At 33.7% G+C, this 7,930-nt stretch overlaps 1 pseudogene; it reads right to left on the reverse strand.

Moving 5' to 3' along the window:
• Positions 1-2,634: 2,634 nt before the first annotated feature.
• On the reverse strand, positions 2,635-4,395 carry LOC149555263 (GDSL esterase/lipase At4g10955-like; annotated as a pseudogene).
• Between the last annotated feature and the right edge of the window lie 3,535 nt (positions 4,396-7,930).

The following is a 7,930-nucleotide window of genomic DNA, read 5'->3' on the forward strand; positions in this document are numbered from 1 at the left end:
AGTTGTTCTACCATGTGTCTCTTCAGCATTCATGGTTATAGAAAAAAAAAAATTGGAAACAAATGCAAGACATGCATAGTAGAATTGGTTTGAATGAGGACGCAGAGTTCTGGCATTTTTATTATTATTATTGATTAATAATGAAACCATTTGACCATTCATCCCACTATATAATCATGGGTCTGTACTACAACATATTTCTAATGTTCTCAGTAAAAATTAAAGGAAAAATTAATATTAAAGAGTTCGAAAACTATAGAGGGAAATAAAGAAAGGACTATTTGTGTAAACATTTGGTGGATTGAAATATTTTAATTGTCTACATAGAGCTGAACTTTAGCAGTTCTTGATATTTCATGTTTGGGTATTGATTCTCCATACTTCCTCCTTTACTCACATAAATGAATTGGGCATAGAGATGAACAACCTTCTCTATTTTTAGTGGAAGAACAATTTTGGGAAGTAAATCGTGACTTAGTCAACATTGCTGGAGTATATAGAGATGATACTCATAGCCATGACTATTTTTGAAATTGCAATTGGTGAAAATTTGAATTGAGGAAATTTAGGACTAAGAACAACTAGGCTTTTTAGAGACTTTATATGAGCACAAATAGAAATCACAAGCTAAATTCAATCACATTAGTGTTCTATTTATTATTGGGAATTATAAGATTTTAAAGTGGAGATAAAATACAATCTACACAATAGTTTCTAGTGCTACTATTGAATATATTTCCATTGTTAAAATAATTCCCAGTTACAATCTTTTTTGAATTTTGGAACAAGGAATTCACTAGTCAGTCAAATCTTCACCAAGGTTGTGGTCATTTAGCTCAATTTTAATTTCCATTTAAAACCACATGAATACAACAAAAAATTTAAAACATAACAAAAATTATTATCTAATTAAAAAACTAATAGAAATTTAAATTTAAATAAAATATAAACCAACTAATAAATAAGTATAATAACTACTCCAACCTTATCATTCTACTTGTAAACGTATTAATAATGAAAAACAATCTATTAAATTTTATATCAATCTATTCATTCCTAACTATATAAAACCCTAATTAAAAGATGTGTACTAAACCCATTCTGGTATAGGTAACAAATTATAGTGAAATCTCAAAACCATATTTTTGTTCCAACTGATTCCAAATGATGGCATTGAAATTTCAAAAAGGATAGTACAAATTAGAAACAATAATGAAATCTCAAAAATGATGGTATACATAAGGAAAGATAAAATGTCAAAAATTGGTGGTACATATGATGAAATATAATTATAGCTTTGGGTAATTTATACTTTGTTTTGAACTGTTTTTGCCTATTTTACGGAGATTGGTATTCTAGTTTGGGCAAGATATTGTGTTGGAATTTTTATCCTCGTATAAGATTTGCTCAAAAAGACTTTACATTATTAAAATTTTCATTTTCATTTTGATCTGAAAAAGAGATTGTATAAGTTTACTGGAAGGGCTCTGAATAGTTACCAATTGTTTTCTTTAAAGCCACTCAAAATCAACAAACAACAAAGAAAGTGCCAAAAATCATAAGCAAATATATCAATAGCAAAGAGGAAAATGTAGAAACACATATAAATAAAAATATTCATAACAAAATAATTGCAACATAAGAGAGAATTTTGGCAGGGTTATGTAAATGAAAGTTTGAAACTGAGCAAAACAAACTAAAGCACTCAGGAAAAGCGTGTATAAGATGCCAAGGCTATTATCTAATGAAAAGAAAGAAAATTATTAAAATAAATTGAAAAACTTAAAAAATAGTACGTAAACATTAGTATAAAAGGTAAATAATTAATATATATGAAATATAGGTAAATAATTAACATATATGAAATATAGTTATTTGTGATTGGTTTTAAAAAACTTAAAATAATGTGCCCCCTGTGACAAGTACTAATATTTGCCTGGCTGCAAGTACTAACATGACTTTAAACTTCAACCAATTTTATTTCTCCCAGAAAAAGAATCATAATAAGAACGCTCAACATGTTTTCTATTTTCTTCAATTTGACTAGATGAGAATTTTTAATTCTTTAGATTAATTTACTTTCTTCAGACTTTGTCAATGCAAATTTGTGTGCAAATAGATTAATAGTCTTCAATATTTTCTTGATCAAAGAAACTTATGTTCTATTTTCTGAAAGTTTGTCACAGTCCCTTCAATGGACCATTTAAACAGTAACCTCAAACCGAGATGTAAAGCAGATGTGAATACTGTTTTTTCATATAAAAGTGAGACTGTAAATGATGCTTGAAATCTTCAATTACGTTTCCAGTGATGAAGATAAAATCAAAATAATTTAAAATAAAAATAAAGTGAAGAGTACCAGAGTATAATATGGCAATGTTACAATATCAGTCAGAACTCTAAGCGCATTGCGAATAGATTGGATGATTAGATGTGGTTTTTGATTGTAATGAACTAGAGGACTGCATGGCACCGATGTATCTAATTTCGACAATTAATACAATATCTTATCACCCATCGGGAAAAAAATTGCATCTGATTCCGATAGGAGAAACCCTAAACTCTACATGCAGCACAAATTATTTGTAGCCATAACATAGCAACACATTCATTTCCAGGCATGGTCATACCTCTTTAAGGGAGTTGGGGCTCATCAGGAGGAACAAATAACTTGCCCTCAAGTTTCAGACTCCTTGCCCACCACTGACTAGGATGCTGATTATTGCTGTCTTTTACAAAAAGCTTAGAAGAGGGGAGCAAGTGCCATGGTGTTCTGTCCTGGGCTACTTCAAAACAAAACAGGTACTTCATGCGCTCATAAGGGGCTGCCCGTTCTGATTGAATAGAACCCCCATCTTCTCAAAACAACGGATGTCAGAGCAACAAATGGGATCATTCTTCCCCACATATATGTTAGGTATCCAAGCGCTAACCCTAATAAAATCATTTTATAAACCATGCAATATGGCATCATCTATCATCTTATAATGAAACGCATTAAGCTTACAAAAATCATGGGAGCGCCAAAAATCACGGACGGTTGTTAAAGCTCTTCCAAGCATCTCAAAGAATTTCTCCTCGGGAAGTCTTGGTGAAAGAAAGGGAGGACTGAAGAGATGTGCTTCTATTTTATCTCTCTTTTCTCTATCCATTTTTCTTGCAGCTGCTATTGCAATGGCGGCTTCCAACGAGTGGCCAACAATCCAGATATTCTGAGATCCATGCCTCTCAGCACTCCTCTGCGAGTATTGTAAGCCAATATCCACTCCACTGATGGAAGCAAGGCGTGCATTGATTGCTTTCCATGTGTTTTTGATATCCTTTTTCAGAGCACTAAATCCTTCAGAAATGGTACCTCTGAATGCAACAACTTCTGAAGGAATTTGAAGTTCCTCCGCATCTGTCATGCTTCTACTTTGCCCTACCCACTTGAAAACAGCCCCAAATACTCTCTCACTACTGCCTTGTATTTTCTCTGTTATTCTTTCTTATACCTCAAATTTGAGTAGATTGCACCATTCGTTCACCATTTCATTGCTTCTGTCAAGTTGGTATACAACATTTACTAGGCAAGCAGCGATGCGTCTCCTGTCATGGGGATCTCTCCTATAATTTCTATATTGATCTAACATAAGTATAAAGAGATCAAATTTTCACAATCCATTATAATTATAATGATTGGCTTTTGGATTAGATTGTATTGAAAAAATTTACCATCAATGTTTCAAATCACACTACACTATACATGAGCCATCATTTTATTTTGCATCTCCTACTCTTTTTCATCCTATGATAGATCACCTAGTGTGATTGGATACATTGATGGTAAAAAATTTCAACACAATCTAATCCAAAAACCAATTACTAACACAAATATTATAAATTATTTAGAACTTTTCTGCTAGAAACATAATACCATTAGAATTACAGATATTTAAGATAGGAGAATACAAATGTTTCTGCTAAACACAATGCTAAATTTAGCAGCAGAAGTTAAGTAAAAACATTTATAATTATGTGCTGGTCTATATCCATCAGCTTTATTGAAATTATGGTAGAGATCCTCCATAAACTTATTTTTCATTTTAGCAACTTCTTCTATTCCACAAAACTATCATGAAACAAATTGTAGAGGGACATTTATAAAACAATTTACAAAATGAAATTGTCAGTACTCTACTTTATCAAGTATTTTTTGTCAGGCTTGCGACAGATTTCAGCTGGAGACTAATAAAAATATGAGAGAAACTTAATAGTCAATGGAAACTGACACTAAAAAGACAAAAGGAAGAGAAATATAGAGTTTAATTTCAATAAATTCCTAGGCAAATATTACCATTTGGGATTGGCGAGGTCATAAATCTCACTGATATGGTTGATGTTGTGATCAGCCATTACAACAAAACTTTGACTACAAAAGTTGCTGAGAGGGGATTTTCCGCAAGGTGGGAAGTGTTTTCATGAAACACACGCTTTAATGATTGCGGATTTTATCTTCAAATTGAAGAATTATTGGAATGCTGAGCTGAGACGATGTGAGTTAAATCCACTTTACTTTCTTTCTTGTCATAAATGAAGAATTTAGTCAAATCTACTTTACTTTCTTTCTTGTCACAGCATTATGAACGAAGCTTATGTTTTATATAATCAACTTATATTCACTCGTTCAGAACTTGTTTGCCTCGTAAACTACATATATTCTTTCCGGAGGTTTTGTGTAAACTCTCTTATTTTTCAAATTGGCCCATGTTCTTTCTCAAAGTGATGGTATTCTACTTCGTTTAATTTTATCCATAAAAATACAAGCTCATTTTGCAAATTCGTCATAAGAAATCCATACTTAATCTTGCACATCTTAAAGACCCATGAACACAGAATTTTAATAGAATATAGTTCTGATTCGATATCGAGTATTAATAAACATACTTCAACAAAGCAAAGAACCAAAATCAGGTTAGAATTTTCCTAAATGGCTACAATGTGAGACAGAGAAAGGCTTTTGGCCAGCCAGCACATGAATTACACATTCATTATGAACAAACTGAGACATAGATTTACTAGTAAATTAAAATTAAGTCCCCGGTATAGATTAAAATATAAATAAAGGTGACAAATACACCATTTTCTAATATTGTTGGTTGTTTTCAATAAGAAGTATAATTGAGGAGAATTGTTACATTCTAAATTTTGCTTAAATTAAAATAATCAATTAGCATGGTCAATTCATGTGAAGTTAGTTAAAGTTGTTGAGATATTTGATCTTGTGAAATAAAATTTTGGTTATTAGTTAATATTTCATATGGCATGTTAGTTAGTGAATATAATAAAAATTTAAAAATTATAATTTTGGAAATGATTATTTATTGATATTTTGGATTATAGAAATAGGTTTTTGATTAAGAAAAGTGGCAATTAATGGGTGCTGATGGGAAGTACAATTAGAACTATAGACACTAATAATAGAACAACACCAGTGTTGAAATTAGATCTCCCTCTGTCAAAGACAAAGGTCCATGAGTGACTAACCCACCAACCATGGTCAACACTTTCAATGAATGACTTGGGACAAGCCCCCACAATAGTTGCAAGCTTAAAGAAAAAACAACAACAAAGGATTAGAGTGTACCCTCTAAAACTACCACTAATCATTCGATCACTGAGAAAAGTAAAACTAAAACAAGAAATCACCATAACAACAAGGGAGAAAACTCAAGCCATCCACGCCTGTCAAAACTCTAAGAAAAATATAGGACCAAACAAGCGTATACCTCTAGCCTTGGAAAACATTGTATATATCTTCCAACCATGGGTCTAGGCAAGGCTCAACCTCCAACCTTGGAAAATGCAGTCAAAAGTCTTACAGCCCCCCATAAACTCCCATAGCACCATAATACCTATGAGAGGAGTGGGGAGGAGGAAGACCAAACCCCAAAGATGACATTTTCTCCCCCTTCTTTTGCTAACAAGACTACCAATAGTAGCACAAGTACACAAAATCTTGATAGAAATCTCTTCTTCACAGTGGCCAAATATGATCTCTGTCTCAATAGTAGATTTATCCACCTCCATAGAAGTTGTGAACGTAGAAGAAAATAGGAAGACCTAGACCATCCTTGAGGACAATAACACACCTCTTCGCATCAAAGCATTTAGCTATGGAGTCATCCCTTCACTGCATGAACTATAGTATCCAAACATGTTCTTTCTAGATAGATCTCTAACAATAAGAAAGAGATACTCACAAACAATAGAAGGAGAGTACCCATTTAACCCTTTTACCACCACTTTCCCCTAGGAACCAACTACCTCCATAAGCTTTTCCCCCACCTCAATATGGTCCTCCATCTCCATAGAAAGAAGGAAAGTGAAAGAATAGAACAAAGGACATTTCAACTACATAGACATTAGAAACCCTGAAATGATAGCCTCAACCAAATTCCAACACCAAACAGAGGAATACATCACCTCTGAGCACAAGCAAACGAAGGAAACCCCAAAGAAGAAAGAATCAAGAGGCAAGAGAATCCCCAAATGATGAAAAAAAGTGCACTCCACAATAGTGCCCAGCCCAGGGGGTCCGCTAACAATAAAACCCATGAAAGTGAAGACATGTCTAGGGAGAAAAGATCCATCAATAGAACTAGCAATAGGGATAGGGATAATATTTCCCCTCCAGACCAAACTATCAATGTCCAAGCTCTTGTAGACTATAGGAATCACAAGAGCCCCATGAGCCATAATAGGATGCCCCAAAGAGAAGCACTACCATTGGAGTCACAACACATAGCCATCCAAACCAAACCCATTTGTCTCTTCATCTCTAGCAAACTCCAAATACAAGAGAGCCCACTAGAGGCAGAGACCAACACTACATCTAAGCCAAAAAAACCCAACACATCCAAAGCCCAACATGGTGAATAGGGGTGCAAGCAAAACATAATGTCAACCAAAATCTCCACACCTTCTCAAGCCTAGAAAAGTGTCTATAGTAACATCAAAACTATGGAGACAATCCAAAAAGCCACCACAGAAAATCCCCACCCAATAGAGAGCACAAAACCCCTTAGAATAGAGAACATCCCCTGGCCCAAAAAAACCCCAAGAAGAAAATAAACACCCCCCATCATTGCAGAAAACACCACCCCAAGGAGGCAAAGGCATGGGCAGGACCCACCAATCATCAGGATCGTCATCCATAGTCTCCTTTTCGCCACCATCATTGGCCTCCTCGGCACTAGAAGCCCTATCTTCTCTCCCTGCACTCTCACTCCTAGACATTGTAGAAAAAATATGTTGATTATAGAAATGTGTTATTACTTTGGAATTTTTTATTTTGTAGAAGTACGATGAAGGGGGGGAGTGTTGCCAAAATTGGAGTTAAGAATGGGGCACCCAAATCCATGGGTATGAAATCAAACTAACTTGATCAAGAATGAAATGACCTCACCAGAAAGAATGTACAAAGGATCACCATGAGCTGACTAGTTATCATAAAACATTAAATAATTAAGAAGAATCACTAAGCATAGAAAATTATTACCTTTCTTTATTTGTGATCCTTCTATTGCATATGTCATGTTTTAATAGAACAATAAGATAATAGTTAGGTATACTAAGATATGAACATGCATGCATATGTATATATGCATAAGTCAATTAAGATTTATACATCTATTCTTTTGAAAAGTATACATAAAAATATGTGTTTGGGATTTATCCATATATACACGTATGTGTATATATACTTATGAGTATAGCTAAGTATGAAGATGTCCTTGTATTAAAACACAAACTTTATATTTGAAGATGGCTCATCATAAATCCTTCATATTTCAACTGATGGACTTGTGAGTGGTTGTCACCTTGGAAGTTTCTTTTTTATTGAGCATGTATGTGACATCTTTTCTTGCATATCTATGCTCACCCACTA

Source organism: Cupressus sempervirens, chromosome 5, assembly GCF_028749045.1.
Source record: "Cupressus sempervirens isolate cs-2001-9-10 chromosome 5, ASM2874904v1, whole genome shotgun sequence".
NCBI lineage: Eukaryota > Viridiplantae > Streptophyta > Pinopsida > Cupressales > Cupressaceae > Cupressus > Cupressus sempervirens.